Here is an 18889-nt window from a genome sequence, read left to right on the forward strand (position 1 = left end):
GAGTACCCGAGTACTCGCGCCCATCCCTATTGTTAATGTTTATCTGTGAGCTCGTTAGCTGTTGAATATGCGGTCGCATTGTAAAAAGTGTCCTGAATCGATGACTGTATGCGGTGGCAGTAACTAGATGGGGCTTTGTATTTTTGTTCGTTTAGCGTTTATTTCTTGGTCATAGACCACTTTGTGAGTGGATTTCAAGTGATTAAAGAAAGAGGGAGAGGTCGTGTTGCGGGGTGCTGCCACGACCGCGCATATCTTGACAGGTGGGTCAAAACTCGCATCGCAATTCCGTGCTGTATATTCGCATCGCTCTTGATGTGTGGACCTTTAAACTCGGCGAAACCATAGTGTTTCCACCCCACATACGTTGTTTTACCTCTCCTCTCGACCAGCGGCTGTCTTTCTGTGACTTCTCTCATCTTATTCTTGTGCTACCACGGAAATAAGCGGGGAGGAGAAACGTGCAGTGACTCTCTGTTCATATGACAGTCATTCCCAACTCGAGCGGTGTGTGTTTTGGGCTTTGGGGGAGGGGCCGAGCACACCGCTGCAAAGGAAGGGGTGCGCTTGATTTACAACACAAGACAGAACGAGAGTGACAAGAGCCGCAAAATCGTTGTATGTCGATTATCTTGTTTTCATAATCGTGGACAGACCAAATCGTAATCATGATTAAAATTCGATTTATCGCCCAGCCCTAGTCTCGCGCTACTTTTGCATGCTAAAATAGCTGATAATGTACAATTTGATTCAAAGGGGGAAAAAACCTTTCAGAGTACAACACAAACTGTCTATTTTGCTGCAACTCGACAGTGCTGCTTAATCCAGGACCTTACTTCCTGGAACTCTTGAGAGTAAAACATTTGTCCATTGGAGTGAATGGAGATGTCGGGACTCTTCTATCTACACGGCTCTGGCTCCGACCATGTCAATCAGAGCGGCTTCCGCTCCCTCCTCCCTGTGTGTCGCTGTAAATAGTGCCCTGCCGCCTCAGTGAAAACAACAACGCTAACTAGCTAGCAAGCTAACGGCAGAAACCTACGCTACCCTACTAACCCTACACTAGCTCGTTGCTACACGCTGAAAACGGCAAGTTGGATTGTTGGAAACTATTTTCCAAGGGCACTGCCGCTAAGCGCCGCCCATCGCAATCCCACTATGGAGACCTGGGGCACCAGACTCCTCTCACAGTAGGGAGGCGAGGCTGGCCAGCCAGACTAGTGTAGGAATGGGCTGGATCAAATTACCTTTTTCACAGCAGCCATTTTGGGTCTATAAGGCAGGCCGGGTAAACATGTGCGACCAAACCATTAATGAGGGTTTCCAACTTCTGATCCATTTAGGTGTTCCATAGCCCCGGAAGTGACCCTACTACTGTACTCTGTATTCACCTTATTCTTTGCCCACACATGGACGCTTCCGCATTACGTCATTTCGTAATAGTATTTCCGTTTTGACTTGCCAAAAACCCCGGAGGCAAAATGGCCGCGCACACTCCCCTCCTAAAGTGGCAAAATTACTCCCCCATAAACTAACATATCTTGGCCAATACGTATGTAACATACAAAATAAAACAACCCGTAATATCTTAATTTTAAGTAGAATGCAGAGGACATGTAACTGTTTAGTTAAACTTGCATTCCAGGAATATTGTGCTCTAAAGATGACGTTAGTGGAGTCGAGGCTGTTTCGTCCTGAAACCCACATAGGTTGCGCCAGCCGTAACCTATGTGCGATTCGAAATAACGCATCCGAGATAGAAACGTTATGAATATAGCCACGTTATAAACAACAAACTAACGCTGGTGATCCGTATGGAAACAGTGTTACTCGAAATGGTTAAAAGTTATATCAATCGAATTTGGTCATTCAGTGGCATTTTACTGCCATATAACATAACTAACTAGCGGCTAATATTAGCCACAGAAGGCAACTAGCGCTGAACCGGAAGAACAAATACGTTTGCGTTGAACGCGGAAGAGAGAAAAAGTGGGCGTGGTGAATAAGGTGAATATACTCGTGCAGTATTAGGGTCACATAGCGGTCCATAAGGCAATAGGAGGCTGTTCAAAACGCTCTCCTACCCGTCTCCGACGTCCGATTGCGAAGATATAATAGTAATTTAGCCGGGGTGGTTAAAATAATACTGCTGCATGAAACAACCGTTTAAAAGCAGTCTTTCCACAGCCTGTGCTAAATTTAGGAGAGGAGAAGCTTCCTAGTGCCGACAGGAACCTTGGGAGTTTGAGTAGCCTATTTCATTACATGTTTTGCTTCCCAATGCGCTGGATTTAATGATATTGTAGCGTATCGGGTAATTACGTGTATTGGGGTGTTTCCGTGCTTGGCTAGGAACTGATATGTGTGGGTGTGTTCCTAGGGGGAAGGGGATATATGTGACCAGCGGCCGGGGCGGAGGCCAGTCAGGCTATGCGAGGGAGCTGACCGGGTGGTTGCAGAGCTAGCAGCGAAGCTAGCTGCTAGGAGCTATATTGTGAAGACAAGAATAAAAAGCCTGTACCAACTTCAAGTCTCCAGTTCCTTGGACGAATACCCACTTCGTTACATTGGTGCCAGACAGTAAAGCGGTAACGCCTCTGATTCGGCCAAGAGGGGAGAGGGTGAGAAGGAACGGCAAAAGAGACGGGTGGTGCGGCTTTTTGGCTCTAGATCTAGCGCTAGTAAGTTAGCTACCAGGGGTGCTAACTGCTAACTGCTAGCTGCTAAAACCACGTGCGATGGTGCGCGGAGAATGGCCATCGGTGAACGGGAGGAAAGGAGAGCTGACGGCGGGGATCAGCTCGATGCTGGCGGGCATGGAGGCCCGTGTGTTGAGAGAGGTCGGACGGCTGGTGGAAGAGACTCCTGCCTGGGCAGTAGAGGTGATGCGGGCGCTGCGAGAAGTCATGCAGCGGGTGGACTTGATGAGCGCGGAGGTAATGCAGCGGGAAGAGCGGCCGGAGGAGCCACGGAAGAGACTGTGTTGGACCTGCAGAGAGCCGGGCCACGTGGCGAGGTGGTGCCGAGGCGGTCCCGGGAGACGGACCGGGTATGCGGGACAACGACATGGACAGCAGGGAGCCTGCTGGGCATGTAGCGCGATCGGACATCTAGCCAGAGAGTGTCCAGAGGCTGTCGGAGATCGGGGGGCAGCGGGAGAAGAGAGACGTGCAGGCGGCGGACAGGTGAGACTCTGCTGGACTTGCCAGTCACCGGAGCACTTGGCCAGGGACTGCACTGAGAGTGTGGAGGCCGGAGGTGAGACGCAGGCTGGGAAGAGCGTGAGCAGCCGGGGAGAAGAGAACGTTGTGACGGATAGGAGAACGGTGCTGCAGGGGAACAGCCAGAGGGAAGAGAGGGACATCGTCTGCAGCGTTGTTACAGTCGGGAGAGCGACGCTCGTGTCTCCGAGTGAGCGAGAGGGGTTACCGCCGGGGGAACCGGCCCAGCCTAACCGCTATACACCCCCTAACGTTGCACTGCGGAGAGCCGAGGGGAAGATCGACGCCGGTGGTGTTCGCTCTGCTGTCCTCAACCCTGGAGGAGGGGGACGGAAAAACGAGCGGAGAGCCGAGGGGAAGATCGACGCCGGTGGTGTTCGCTCTGCTGTCCTCAACCCTGGAGGAGGGGGACGGAAAAACGAGCGAGTGCGAGGCCGGGAGGACGACGCCAGGGTCAGCTGGAGAGTCGACGGGCGCAAGTGGAGACCGGAGGACGAGGATGTCGATCCGGTGCTCGTTCGGGCATTTGGCTACTGGAACAAACAAAAGGGGGGACCGAAAAGAGTGCTTCAGGTGGGACAGAAGCTGGGAAAAGGGGGGGATGGAAATGGGGTTTAAAAGAAAAGTTAAGGAAAATGTGGGGGCTTGTGTTTAATTGAGATGTGGGGGTTATTGTTGAATGGGAAATGTGGGTTGAATTTAAATGTGTGAAAAAGAAAGGAAATAATGAAAAACTAGACATTATGGAGTGCCTAATGGGAAACTAGACATTATGGGGGTACCTAATGGAAAACTAGACATTACGGAGTACCTAATGAAAACTGGACATTATGACGGGGGTGCTGAAAAGAAAAGACTGTTTGTTGGGGAATTAGAATTTGATGTGGTGATGGGAAAAAATATTGTGTTGGGTGTGTTTTGGTACAGGGGGATGTGTGTGGGTTGTGCATGTCGCGTGGAAGCGACATTAAATTTGTGTGGGGGAAATGTAGCGTATCGGGTAATTACGTGTATTGGGGTGTTTCCGTGCTTGGCTAGGAACTGATATGTGTGGGTGTGTTCCTAGGGGGAAGGGGATATATGTGACCAGCGGCCGGGGCGGAGGCCAGTCAGGCTATGCGAGGGAGCTGACCGGGTGGTTGCAGAGCTAGCAGCGAAGCTAGCTGCTAGGAGCTATATTGTGAAGACAAGAATAAAAAGCCTGTACCAACTTCAAGTCTCCAGTTCCTTGGACGAATACCCACTTCGTTACAATATGATCACTGAGCCGCCGGTCTCCGTGTGACTGCGGTGCACCATGATAGTGAGATCAAACACACCCTGCTGTAAATTCAGCACAGGCTTCCGTAGGAGGACTGTCATATCTTCGGATCTGCGGAGACGGGTAGGAGAGCGTTTTGAACAGCCGTTTGTTCCCCCCTATTGCCTTATGGACCGCTATGTGACCCTAGTAGCCTAGCTACTGCACGAGTATATTGTAGCGAATCAGCAGTACACACATAGTGGTGAGCAATGGTAGTGTCTCCGCTACAGATAGGAACTGTGTGGGGGAGTGTTATGTTGGGGAGCACTAGGCTGTGGGACCACTTCCGGGGGGAGACTGAGCATGCATCAGTCTCCGCGCACTGCCTAGGGGAAAGCTGCTATCTATGAGCATGACAACAGCGGAGAGTTGTAAATATGAATAACTGTGAATAAAGAACCTGTACCAGCAAGAAGCCTCTGCCTCATGAAGTACTAAGAACGTTACATTGGCGTCAGAAGTTTAAAACGGTGAATTACCTCCAGAATCGGCAAGATGGTTAACAAGTTCCTGAAGAAAGAGAAGCAAAGACTCAAACGGGAGGCGGGAAAAGAAAGAGCCGGGGCGGACTACCAAGCATCCGAGGAGGAAGAAGACTGGGTAGACGCGGCCGCTACCACAGAGATCCAGGCGGGGATAGCAGCAGCAAGCCTGGGGTTTGTGATGATAAAATCCGAACTAAACGGCGATATCCCCGTAGCCACGGAAGCTACCCCGCGGCTCAAAGAGGCTAGCAGGCAGGCTAACGAGGCGGCGGAGAGAGCGGAAGAGCCGAGGCCGGTGAGAGTGAAGATCGAGCGGGTTGACAACACCGCTGTAGCCATGGAGGCTGTGCCACAGCCCGGTGAAGCTAGCCGGAGAACCGGAGACAAAGACGGGACACGGGTCGAGGAGACAAAGGACGGCGGGCGGCGAGGAAGAAAGGAAATCACCCCGCCAAAATTCAACGGTAAAGGCGAATGGGAGCCATATTGCACAATGTTCAACGTAGCAGCGGAAATGAATGGCTGGTCGAGGGGAGAGAGAGCCAGTCATCTGGTAATGTCACTCGAGGGTGAAGCTATAACATGTGTAGCAGCAATGGCAGATACCAAAGACTTAGACGTTGTGATGGCGGCCCTGAGGAGGCGTTTCGGACGATGCAAAGAAGAAGGCATTATGGTCGCAGAACTGTGTAACAGGCGTAGACGACCAGGGGAGTCGCTGCGGGCGCTAGCCACAGACATTGAGATCCTCAGCCGGCGTGTATACAGCCGGCTGCCGCCAGAAGCACTGGACGAGCTAGCCCGAAACTACTTCGTCCAGGCTATCGCGCCGCGAGGGCTACGAGAGCAAGTAATGCTGCAACGGCCAAAGACACTAGAAATAGCGCTAGAGCTGGCGTTTGAAAGAGAGACAGTGGAGGGCTGGGCCATGAACAGCGAAGAGGGGAGAGCTGTCCCCGTAGTGAGAATGGCAGCGGAAAGCCCGATACAAGAAGAGCCAGCGTGGAAGACGGCTTTGGCAGAACAAGGCAACATGGTGAAAGAACTGTCCGAGTCAGTACAACAGCTCAAAGAACAACTCCTCCGCAGAGCGACCCTGCAGCCCAACCCCGCTCGACAGCCCACCCAGCGGAACAACAGCTGGGCTAGAGGGAGCATGATCTGCTGGGGATGTGGACGCCCCGGTCATCGGGAAGCAGACTGCCGCCGGAGAGCGTGGAACCAGGGAAACGGTACGGGGCCCGTCCAGATGGGGCGAGACGGGTCTACGATGCCACAGTCCCCGTAGCCACAGCGTCGCAGGAGGGAGCCCACCGACAGCAACAGAGAGGTGGGGCTCCGCCGTGCCCCGAAGTAGACGACATCGCCGGAGCTGTCAACATGCAGAGCGGGCCGCGCGCGATGAACGGCTGCCATGTTCCAGCCTACCTACAGGGGAGATACTGCGCCGCCCTGGTGGACACGGGGTGTACGGCGACGCTGGTGAACGTCAACATGATGCCCGAGGGGATGCGCCTGGAGCAGCCAGCAGCACAGCTGCTAAGAACAGTGTCCGGTGAGTTAATGCCAATGAGGGGGAGGGGACACGTAATGATAACAGTGGGGGGACAGACAGTGGACTTTCCGGTGTGGGTGGTAGAAATGGCGGGGCCTTGCATCCTGGGGGAAGACTACTTAACGATGAACAAATGCACAGTAGACCTAGGAAAAAGCACATTGACATTTGCAGAAGGAACAGTAGTCCAAATGAGCCACCCGCCCACCGTTCCAAGGGAACGGCCTAACGTTAACAACATCACCGTGTACCGCGTCACCGTAGAGCATGAACCCCACCTAGCAGGCCAAGCCCCCCCCCAAAACCACGCCCCTAGCCCACCTCCAAACACTTGCCCTCAGCCAATGCAACAGGCAGAGGGAGAGAGAGAGAGGTTAGAAATGCTCAGGACACTACACCAACGCCAGAGCGAGGGGTTAGAACCACAACAGAGCGACGAACTGTGGAGAGTACTAGAAGAGTACAAAGACATTTTCGCGATGTCGGACGATGAACTAGGCTGCACTCACCTGGTAGAACACCAAATAGACACTGAAGGGGCGCGGCCCATCAGATCATATCCCCGTCGAGTTCCAGCAGCAAGAAGAGATATAGCGAACGAAGCTGTAGAAAACATGCTGAGGGCAGGGATCATCGAGCCGTCAGAGAGCCCATGGGCATCGGGAGTAGTGTTGGTAAAAAAGAAAAATAGCGCAAAGATCCGATTTTGCGTAGACTATAGAGGGTTGAACAAAGTGACAAAAAAAGATGCGTACCCGATGCCCGTCATCGAGGAGCTACTAGACATAGTGGGGGAGTCAGCCTGGTTCTCCTCCCTAGACCTCCGCAGTGGGTACTGGCAGGTGCCCCTCTGCGACGATGCCAAGCCAAAGACCGCCTTCCGCACCGAGAGAGGACTGTGGCAGTTTCGAGTACTCAGTTTCGGGCTGTGTAACGCACCCGCAACGTTCGAGCGGTTAATGGAGAAACTGCTGGGGGACATTCCCCAAACAGAATGCGTCGTATACTTAGATGACATCTTGACACACGGGGGCTCGTTTCAGGCAGCGGTGGGAGCATTACGAAAGGTCCTACAGAAAATAGCAGCGGCGGGTCTAAAGCTACACCCAGATAAGTGCCACTTCCTGAAGAAGAGGGTAGAGTTCTTGGGACATGGCATCGGCGAGGGGGGCATCCGCACTCTAGAGGAAAAAACACGGGCAGTCTCAGAATGGCCCACCCCCAGAGACAAAAGTGAACTCGAGAGCTTCGTAGGGTTAGCATCCTACTACAGAAAGTTTGTAAAAGGATTTTCTGACATCGCAGAGCCACTGTTCCGGCTTAAAGAAAAGAACACAGACTTCAACTGGACAGCAAAATGCCACCTAGCGTTCGAAACCCTCAAGAAAGCGCTGACCGAGACCCCCGTGCTTAGAGCACCAGACCCCGCACTGCCGTTCCTACTAGACACTGATGCCAGCAATGGGGGTATGGGGGCCGTGCTGTCCCAGGCAGGGCCGGAGGGGGAGCAGGTGGTGGGGTACTTCAGTAAGACGTTTGATAAGACAGAAAGAAACTACTGCGTCACACGCCGGGAGCTCCTAGCAGTCGTAGAAGCACTGAGACACTTTAGATACTACCTCCTGGGACAGCCTCAGTTCACCATACGGACCGACCACTCAGCGCTGCAGTGGTTATGGTCCTTCCGGGAGCCGGAGGGACAGGTGTGCCGCTGGTTAGAGAGAATGGCGGACTATAACTTCACCATAGAGCACAGAGCAGGGAGACACCACGTAAATGCAGATGCCCTGTCACGACGACCCTGCGCGGAAAGGGGGTGTGTGTACTGTGAGAAGAGAGAGGGGAGAGAGAGAGAGCTCCAAGAAGACGCTAGAGTCTGCCCTAACCACACGGGAGATGGGCCAGTGTGCAAGACACTGCGGATGGCAGAAGCAGCAGATTGGAAGGGCCACCAGGAAAACGACAGGGAGCTGTCACCAGTGCTGCAGTGGGTAGAAGCGGGCCAGAAGCCGCAATGGGAGGAGGTGGCGGGGGCCACCGACACAACCAAAGGGCTGTGGGCAGGGTTTGACACCCTGAGATTGAACAGTGGAGTGCTGATGAAGTGCTGGAAAGAGCCAGCAACGGGAGAAAACAAGTGGCGAAAAGTAGTGCCAACGACACTGAGAGATGAGGTGTGCAGGAGCTGCCATGGGACAGTAGGGGCGGGCCACTTTGGGGTAAGCAAAACCCTCCGTCGCATCAGACAAGGCTTTTATTGGGGGAGGATGAGGAGAGACGTACAGGACTTCTGTCGGCGCTGCGACCTCTGCGCGGCGTACAAAGGGCCATTAGACCAGTCTCGCGCCCCGCTCCAACAGCTAGCAGCAGGAGCCCCCATGGAGAGGGTAGGGGTAGACGTGATGGGGCCGTTTCCACGCTCAGAGAGTGGAAATCGATACGTCCTAGTAGCCATGGACTACTTTACAAAATGGCCAGAGGCATACGCGCTGCCCGACCAGGAGGCGGGGACGGTGGTCGACGCACTAGTCACAGGCATGTTCAGTAGGTTCGGAGCACCAGAGACCCTACACAGTGACCAAGGAAGAAACTTTGAGTCACGAGTGTTCGCCACCATGTGCGAGAAACTGAACATTAGAAAGACACGGACCACAGCATTGCACCCCCAGAGCGATGGCCTAGTAGAAAGATTCAATAGGACACTGAAAAAGCAGTTGGCCATCCTCACGGAGGAGCACCAGAGAGACTGGGACACGCACCTGCCTCTCATCCTCATGGCCTACAGATCCGCAACACACGAGTCCACCTCCTGCACACCCGCCCTGCTCATGTTAGGTCGAGAACTGCGGACACCAGCAGAAATGGCGTTCGGCAAGCCACCGGATGCACTGGACGCTCCCCCGGGGAGAGAGTACGCCAGGAGGCTACAAGATCGATTAGAGTCCGCTCACAACTTCGCTCGGGACCAGCTAGAGAAAGCAGGCATGAAACAAAAAAGGAACTATGATGTGAGGGCAAAGGGAAACCATTTCCAGGGGGGGGAGTTGGTGTGGGTGTACACACCCCGGAGAAAAAAAGGGCATAGCCCTAAACTGGACTGTCACTGGACAGGCCCATGCAGGGTCATGGAGAGAATGGGGGAGGTGGTGTACCGAGTGCAGATGCCACTTGGTGGCAAGAAGGTACTCCACAGAGACAGGTTGGCCCCATACCGGGGGGGGTGCACCCTTCCCCCAGATCTCGGCCGCCCAGCGGTTTCACTTAGACAGAGTGAAAGAAGGAATCTGTTTCCACAGAGAGGGGCGTCCGGCCATGACCGGGCGGGCCCCACTCAGAGACTTGAAGCACCAGAGACACTGCAGGTGGGGTCAGGCCCACCGGCAGATTCACAGAGACTAACACGGCCACGGAGAGAGCCAAGGGCTCCAGGACATTTGAGCAACTTCGAGTTGTACTAAAAAAAAAAAAAAAAAAAAAAAAAAAAAGGAGGAGATGATGGTTGGAAGTGTTATAATAGAAAGTGAATGATGTGTATGGCATGAGATATTGTGGGGAGGAGACGTGGGAAAAGCCTGAGATGGAAACATAAAATGTGGTTAAAAAACAAAGAACTGTTAAAAAGAAAAAAAAAGATGCTGGGAGTGTTGGTACAGGGGAGGTGTGATGTGGTGTCAACGTGGGCGTTGACCTTATTGTTGGGCGGGGAGTATGTAGCGAATCAGCAGTACACACATAGTGGTGAGCAATGGTAGTGTCTCCGCTACAGATAGGAACTGTGTGGGGGAGTGTTATGTTGGGGAGCACTAGGCTGTGGGACCACTTCCGGGGGGAGACTGAGCATGCGCGTCAGTCTCCGCGCACTGCCTAGGGGAAAGCTGCTATCTATGAGCATGACAACAGCGGAGAGTTGTAAATATGAATAACTGTGAATAAAGAACCTGTACCAGCAAGAAGCCTCTGCCTCATGAAGTACTAAGAACGTTACAATATATATACATGGAGTACAGTAGTAGGGTCACTTCTGGGGCTAGGTGTTCCTGTGCTGGGGCACTCAATGTTTTGGTAGCCCCTGTATTCACCCTGCCTTTAGTTTTAAACACAAAATGGCTGCTGTGAAAAAGGCCCACACTACAGCTGGTCTCCTTTTGTAAATAGAAAACAATTTGCGTTATAGTAGGCTATCAAGTGTTAAAAGCAGCAGACTGAATTTCACTGCCCACTGTGTGTGTGTGTGTGTGGGGGGGGGGGGGGGGGGGGGGTGCGTGTGCGTGCATGTCGTGCGTGAGCGCGGCCGTTGCATGCATACAGACAACCGTTCTTGTCTGGTTTCGTTTCGTTTTACAATCAAATTGTCTTTCCCAGCTGTGTGATCATCGCACAATGCCGTTCACTTGTATTAATTCGGCAGGTATTTTGCAATTTATGCTGAGTAAATAGGACAGAAGCACGAAAAGATACACTGACCTTAGACTCCTGATAGGCTACTGCGGGACAAGAAGGTCCTTGCCTTCGTTTTGAGCAGAGCGCAGGTTTTGGGAAACGCGAGTTATATTTACTTCCGCGTACGTCATAGAGACGCTTGCCAAAGAGGCGTGCGTCTCTTACCAGAGGACGCCAATAGAGGACGACTCTGGCTTGTTCCATTGCAACATGCAGCATAGAAATCCGCCATTTTGGACCCAAAAAGACTGGCTGTCATTTGATTGGCTGTCATGGTTATGTGCTGTGGTTCCATTGGGCAAGGAGGCGATTATTTCAGGCCAAAATGGCGGCAGCGCTGTTGTCATGAAACCCCAAGCATTCGGCTCTTGACGTCATTTCTCTTTGGTTTTACTCGTTCGCGACGCAGAGTTGTTGGGGACACCACGTCGCCTGCAAGTGTGACTGACGCGTTTCTAGGAGTGTTGTGTTGTGTTGTGTTGTGTTGTGTTGTGTTGTGTTGTGTTGTGTTGTGTTGTGTTGTGTTGTGTTATCTAGTCATCTATTGGAGTTGGTGCAGGAGGAGCTGACTGACACAGTCAGGTAAGTGTGTACCATCACGTTCCTATCAGATATGTCACATAGCGGCTTAGCCCCATAACGTGACCCTGCTACTATATAGCCTACATATATATATATACTCATAATGGGGTGTGTTTGATCTCACTATCACGGTGCACCGCTTGCACGCGGCGAGCAAACACATGCAGTCACACGGAGACGGCGTCTCAGTCAGTGATCAACGCAAATCCAGCGCACCTGGGAAGCAACACATGTCATGAAATACTCAAACTCCCAAGGTTCCTGTCGGTACTAGGAAGCTTCTCCTGTTCTCAATATGGCACAGGCTGTGGACATACTGCTTTTAAACGGTTGTTTCACGCAGCAGTATCATTTTAACAGCACCGGCTAAATTACTGGCTTCCATAGGAGGACTATCATATCTTCGGATCTGCAATCGGACGTTGGAGAGGGGTAGGAGAGCGTTTTGAACAGCCTTTCCCCCTTATTGCCTATAGTGTGACGCTGACTGCTTTACGAGTATTTTTTTTTTACTGCTTTTTTTTTTTACTGCTAACCAGCGTGACGTCACTTGACACCCAGAAATACGGAACTCCGTGGCAGTTAATAGTATGTGTTGTGGCAAACAAACGTTAATATCTCAAAAACTATACATCACATCGCTTATATTTTGACATTCTGAGTGAGAGCAGAATTAGCTCAAGGGTTTGATGAGGTTTGATGAGGGTTTGATGTATGTCGTGTTTAAGTTGTGTGAACTGTCGCAGTTTTTAAAATGTAAACAGAGTTAGTTGGCTAGAGTCAGACACACAAGCCTCGCACCACTTGGGCTCCATAGGGTTCCGTTGCCACCCAGTGACGCGGTTTGTTTACCAAAATGCTGCTTGGCTGATCCCTCGTTATTATATACGGAGTACTGTAGTAGGGTCACGTTATGGGGCTAATTGCGGCTCTGCTGCTGAATGAGCAGTTTCAGCATTACATTGCATCATTTAGCAGAATTTTTTTCCCAAAGTGACTTTACACACAAAACATGCTACACGTAGGGTGACCAGATCCCAGCAAACCAAATGTGGGACAAAGAGTACGTTTGTGTGGGACAATGTGGGACACGCTACCGATGATTTGAGGCAGTCTAAAATTTAGATATACTGTATTTTCTAACTTACAAAAAATATACATTTCTATTCACCCCTCTCTATGCTTTGCCCTCTGGTTGATTCACACAATCTGCAAATAAAAACATAAATGATCTGACTAAAATGTGTAGGCTACAATAAAACAGACCAGACAGGTTGCTGACATGGGATTCAAGTCATGGCTTCATGTACAGATTAAACACATGGCAGGTGTGTGCCTTCCACACACGAAAACATTAAAGTTAGTCAGACTTTTCTAGTAGAACAATATACTACTGAACCATATAGGTATTGAAGTAGAACCATAGTAGGCTAGCTTCATCTGAACAAAACATTAACTAACATCACAATCACAATAAGAGCACAGTTTAGAATGGAATTTATAATTGCCCGTTGCAAATAGCCTGTAGCAGCTGTTGAGAAAGATTTGAGGCTGTCTTCAATTGTGCCAGTTATACAACACTTGAGAGCTTTGTGCAAAGATGCACTGTTGTATTAATATGGGTAGTAGCTATTATCATTAGTATGGTAAGTATTTGGCCATTGGTATTGTTATTATTGCTACTAGTTACTGGGAATACACATCTCTCAGGCTGCACTATGTGAAGTTAACCGTGCGCTGCACATCTCTCGAGCCACAGTGTGTGCTGCAGACAAGAGCAGCGGTGTGCACGCTCTCTCTCTCCCCTGCTCTCCCTCTGTCTCTTGGTCTATCTCTCTCCCCCGCTCTCCCTCTATTTCTCTCTCTGCCTTGGTCTGATCGCGCTCCCTCTCTCTCTCTCTCTCTCTCTCGCCCAAAATACGGGACATCTTCTCAATTTGCGGGACGCGTGAAAAATCATGAAAATGCTGTGCAGTCCCGCACAAAGCGGGACATCTGGTCACCCTAGCTACACGTCTACATTTATTTGGATGAAAGCCATTTCCTGCAGGTGCATTGATGATGATGATGATGAAGGCTATCAGTTGTTTTCGTTCATTCCAGTCCGTTGTACAATACTAGGCATGTTCAAAACTGCCTGAACCTACCCTCTTGTGTGTACTAAGTACTATCTCACTGGTTTAAATAAGCAATTTTATACTTTCCGTTTTTGCCGAGCAGGAATTCTGTACCAAAAAACTAATCACTTGTGGGTCAATTTCGTGTAATAAAGAAATAACCGCCTGACTCCAATTGCCGCCGAGTCTCCAATATCCGCAGGGGGTCTGAGTCAATTTAGCATAATAAACGCCTGGGCCCTTATTTGAAGTTTTACGGTAGTTTATTTTCACTATAATTCCATAACACAATGACACAATGTATGACTGTGTTGGTCATGGGTTTGGACTCAGTTAATGGGACTGGACTCAGACTCTTCTTTGGTGACGCGGACTCGAACACTGGGGACTCGAGACTCGACTTGTACCATGGGCGGAGTTTGGTTTTATACTTGGGCCACCACCCACCAGACAGGGCTGCAAGGGGGGGGACTGTTGTTTCTTCTTTGCCGTTTGAAACCAGATTTAGAGGAATTATTATTGTACATTATACAACAGTTAGTTCCGGCCGAGCAATTTGATTGGACAAGAGAGATCCTAGCAGTGCTGATATTTCACAATAACAGCACTGGCACTTCACTGTGTGTATAATATCACTCCACTTCACAGCTGCTCTAAATCATTGACTGTAGGGCTGGGCGATATGACGATATATTTCGTCTGGACGATAGAAAATGTATTTAGTCTCATATGATGCTCTATCGTTTATATCGTTGTGTTGCAAATCAGACTCTTTACGGCAATATTGTCCGTCATTTGGATGACGCTGTGCTTTCTTCATTCTGTTTTCTTTTTTACTCATGTCCCACACATGCACCAGACTCTGTGTCAACAAGCCCCTTGCGTCCCTTTATAAGTGGCACAAATCAGCCGGTGAGTAGGCTAAAGAGCAGGGAGATGTTACCTCCACTCCGTCCGCCTAGTCTACCCAGGCATTTGCGCTGTGTTAAGTCCGCGTTTGATCCATATTTGCGTGTGTCCTCCTAACGTTAAACCTGGCAAAACATCTCCCATCCTCTCATCATCCCGAGGAAATCCATTGAGGAGCCTTTTGCTCAGGGATAGCGGAACGCATCTGAACTTGGGGGGGGCCGGGGGGCGTGTCGGGGGGGCGTCCCCCCCCCCCCTCGGCAGCGCCGAAGAAAATTTTATGTTTTTTGGACTTTTATCCATATTTAATTTTAAATTAACATTAGGATTATACTGTTGTGATGTCATTATTCAGTATCTTCTCCTTTTCTATTATTAGTATTAGTATTAATATTAAATACTGAGTATCTCATGAAAAACTATTAATATTGCATCTTTTGTGTTTAGCTCCGTCTCACAGCAGGCCCGGCTCCAGAACCAAATTACAGAGGGGGCCTGCCCCTAGCTTGGGGGGGCCAAGGGGGGTCCGGGGGGATTCTCCCCCGGAAGAAGATTTTGTACATTTTAAAGTAAAATTCGTCAAACTGGTGCATTTGAGAGCAAAAGGAAGAGGCTAAATCTATGAGGAACTACACACATCTCTAATGTGTTGTGACTTTACAAATAGGCCTAAACAATTAATATTAAATGTATTTACACATTGTGCACAAATTGCATTCATTGTGACAAATTTACAATAGTTAATTAATATCCAGCCAGAATCATTGCAAATGGAGGTTCAAAGTAACAGTTAGCAATAGCATTCAGTTAATCAATGCCTAATGACAGCCAGATTCCGTTTTAAACTTTAAAACAGAAAAACGGAAAAACGTTTTGAACACACAAAAAAAAAAAAAAAAATTGAATGGGGGGGCCAGTTTAGGGAATGGGGGGGCCCGGCCCGGTCAGGCCCCCCTCCAACGCCGGGCCTGTCTCACAGCATTGTAACATTGTAGTGCAGCAAGAAAGGAAAACTACTGTAAACATTTGAACCACATTTCTTGTTTAGAACCTATAGCTAGCAACATCGCCATCTCCTGAAAAACATTAATATTGCACCTTTCTTGTGGCTACATCACAGCATCTATTTTGCTTATAGCTTTCCCTGAGTTTAAGAGTTGTGTTGGATAACCGTGAAATCCCGGAGTGGAGTACTTTTGTTGAGTGAACTGAACTGGTAACATGGAAATCCCGAAGTGGAGCATTTTTGTTCCTTTATAAACAAACTGAGAGAACTGGACTGAACTATAGGCTAAATAACTTTTATTCTACACATTTTGCTCTAATGGCCTCTAAAGTAGCCGGTATCCATCTGGACAGCCTCGACCATGTCTTTAACAGTTTCAGTTTCAGTTTATTTATTTAACAGGAAAAAAAGCATACAACACCAAGAAGGTAATTCAAATACTTTTGGGCCCTACTCAGCATAAATGCTGGTTTTCAGAGGGTTCCTGTCCTGCAGCAAGAGAAAAACGAAAACACAGTTAAAGTGATAGATATATGGAAGATGGGGAAATTTCAAGAAACAGAAGAAGAAGAGGTTGTCTGGCTTAGGTCATGAGGCAGCTGCAAGTGTTGCCTCATTACCCAGGTCAATGACCGCAGACCTGTTCCTCCAATAGAAGATTCTTATACATCCGTTTAAATCTTATTAGAGATGAACTATTCCTTAAAATTTGTGGAATCTCATTCCAGCTTATTGTACCTTTGTAAAAGAAAGATTGCTTGCCGTAATTGTTTTTATATCTAGGAAGAGGATTTTCTGAGTTTGTGATGGCACGAGTGGTTCGAGTTTGTCTTGTGGCTGAGAACCTGGGGAGGAGGGAGCTTATAAGGGATGGCGTAAGATGATATTGGATCTGATAATATAATTTCATTGATGTTAATTTGAGGTAGTTCTCAAAGTCTAATGCACTAGCTCTTTCAAGTGCAATACAGTGGTGTGAGCGATAGGGAAGATTTAAACAGATTTTGTAGGCACGATTGTACAGTCGCTCCACAGGTTTTAGAGTGTCCTTAGCAGTCAGACACCAAATTGGCAGGCAGTAGGAGATATTGGAGAGTATAACTGAGTTTACATAGATATGAGCTAAAGTCTGAGAGAGAAATGGACGGATTTTACGGAAGACAAACAATCTTTGTTTAATTTGCTTCACTACCTTGTCTATACAGACAAGACAGACAGGTACTTAAGAAGGCTTTGTCCATCCGTTCAGACGCAGCCCACCCTCTAAGCTCGGAGTACAGGCTCCTTCCTTCTGGTCGTCGACTGTGTGCCCCACGGGCCACAAAAAATAGGCACAAGTTCTCCTTTGTCCCTGTCTCCATTCGAGCATTGAACGCTGCTGAGGGAAGGCAATGATGGTTTAGTGTTTTATTATCATTTTTTACTTTCAGCCCCCGCCGCTGTTTGTATTGTTTTATTGTTTCTATTGATTTTATGGTTTCTATTGTTTTATTGCTTTTATTGTTTTTAACTATTGATTTACCTTTCATTACTTTGTGCACTTTACTGGCCATTTGTGCACTTTATTCTACTACCTCACTTTACCGGTCGCTGCGTGTCTGCACTTTACTGATCGCTGTGCACTTTACCGATCGCTGTGCACTTTACCGATCGCTGTGTACTTTACCGATTGCTGTGCACTTTAATGCTACCTTGCACATTATCGGTCATTGTGTGCCACAAACAAGGTCCTTGATGTTTTATTTAGCCTTTTATTTATTCTAACTATATGCATGTAACATGTTTAACATGCTACTTGTGTTGTTTCTTGTCAATGTTCTTATTTGTATGTCTATATGCTGCAACTCAATTTGCCCTTTGGGACACTAATAAACTTGAACTTGAACTTGAATGTAATCTTTGAAAATCGAACTGGTGGTGTGGTTCAGTTTGTGTTTCATTCTACTGCCCTGCAACTAATTATTATTATTTGTGTTGTAAAGAATAGCCATGCTTATCTGTATTCTGAATGCATGTATCCTTTGTGAGGTTTGACAACATTTTAACTGGTTTAACTGCTACATAAATAAATGGCCATGTGGTCATTTTAGATAAACTATAAATTGAATTTACAGAAAATATGCTATATCGTGATGTATATCATTATCGGGATGTGAAATGACCTATATCGGCATATGAGATTTTGGTCATATCGCCCAGCCCTAATTAACTGTATACATCCATGGTGTGCGCCTCTTCCAGCCTGTTAGCTGCAGCTTTACTCCACAAAGTAAAACCATTTTCAAAATGTGTTAGTTTGATAAACTGACCTTACAACGGGGCTCTATTCACCTTATTCACCACACCCACTTTTTCTCTCTTCCGCGTTCAACGCAAACGTATTTGTTCTTCCGGTTCAGTGCTAGTTGCCTACTGTGGCTAATATTAGCCGCTAGTCAGTTATGTTATATTGCAGTAAAATGCCACTGAATGACCAAATTGATATACCGGTAACTTTTAACCATTTCGAGTAACACTGTTTCCATACGGATCACCAGCGTTAGTTTGTTTGTTGTTTATAACGTGGCTATATTCACAACGTTTTCTATCTCGGATGCGTTATTTCGAATCGCACATAGGTTACGCTGGCGCAAAACGTGTGGGTTTCAGGACGAAACAGTCTCGAGCCACTAACGTCATCTTTAGAGCACAATATTCCTAGAATGCAAGTTTAACTAAACAGTTACATGTCCTCTGCATTCTACATCAAATTAAGATATTACGGGTTGTTTTATTTTGTATGTTACATACTTATTGGCCAAGGTATGTTAGTTTATGGGGGAGTAATTCTGCCAGTTTAGGAGGGGAGTGTGGGCGGCCATCTTGCCTGCGGGGTTTTTGGCAAGTCTAAAACGGAAATACTATTACGAAATAACGTAATGCGGAAGTGTCCATGTGTGGGCAAAGAATGAGGTGAATAGAGTTACGTGTGTCTAGTAACATTATTAAAACATCATAAAGATAACGCTGTTTCTGATAGTTTGCTAAAATACTAGTGCTAATCTGTTAGCGAGCTATCGGGCGAGCTTCTTCTGCTGCTGCTTCAAATAGCTTTGCGACCGACTATATGCCTTGCGGCACATTGCTGCCTCTCACTGGTTGGAAATCTGTTTCTGCTTGCTTGTAACTAACACTAGTGCAATCCTGGGGGGACTGTTTTTGTTGACGGAGGCGAATAATAGACAGAAATCATCAGTTGTCAAAAATTACTTGACAAAAGTGCTATTATTAC

At 48.5% G+C, this 18889-nt stretch overlaps 2 protein-coding genes across 2 annotated transcripts in view; one reads left to right on the plus strand and one right to left on the minus strand.

The window, feature by feature from the left end:
• Window positions 1–11120, minus strand: part of coa1 (cytochrome C oxidase assembly factor 1) — a 56633-nt gene extending 45513 nt beyond the window's left edge. Inside the window, exon 1 of the mRNA XM_083653526.1 lies at window positions 11029–11120. The gene's annotated coding sequence lies outside the window, so the exon portion shown is untranslated. The remainder of the gene's footprint in view (window positions 1–11028) is intronic.
• A 316-nt stretch (window positions 11121–11436) lies between these two features.
• The window catches only part of blvra (biliverdin reductase A), a 73783-nt gene continuing 66330 nt past the window's right edge, over window positions 11437–18889 (plus strand). Inside the window, exon 1 of the mRNA XM_083653898.1 lies at window positions 11437–11586. The gene's annotated coding sequence lies outside the window, so the exon portion shown is untranslated. The remainder of the gene's footprint in view (window positions 11587–18889) is intronic.

The sequence above is a fragment of the Poromitra crassiceps genome, assembly GCF_964638095.1.
Source record: "Poromitra crassiceps genome assembly, chromosome: 17".
NCBI lineage: Eukaryota > Metazoa > Chordata > Actinopteri > Beryciformes > Melamphaidae > Poromitra > Poromitra crassiceps.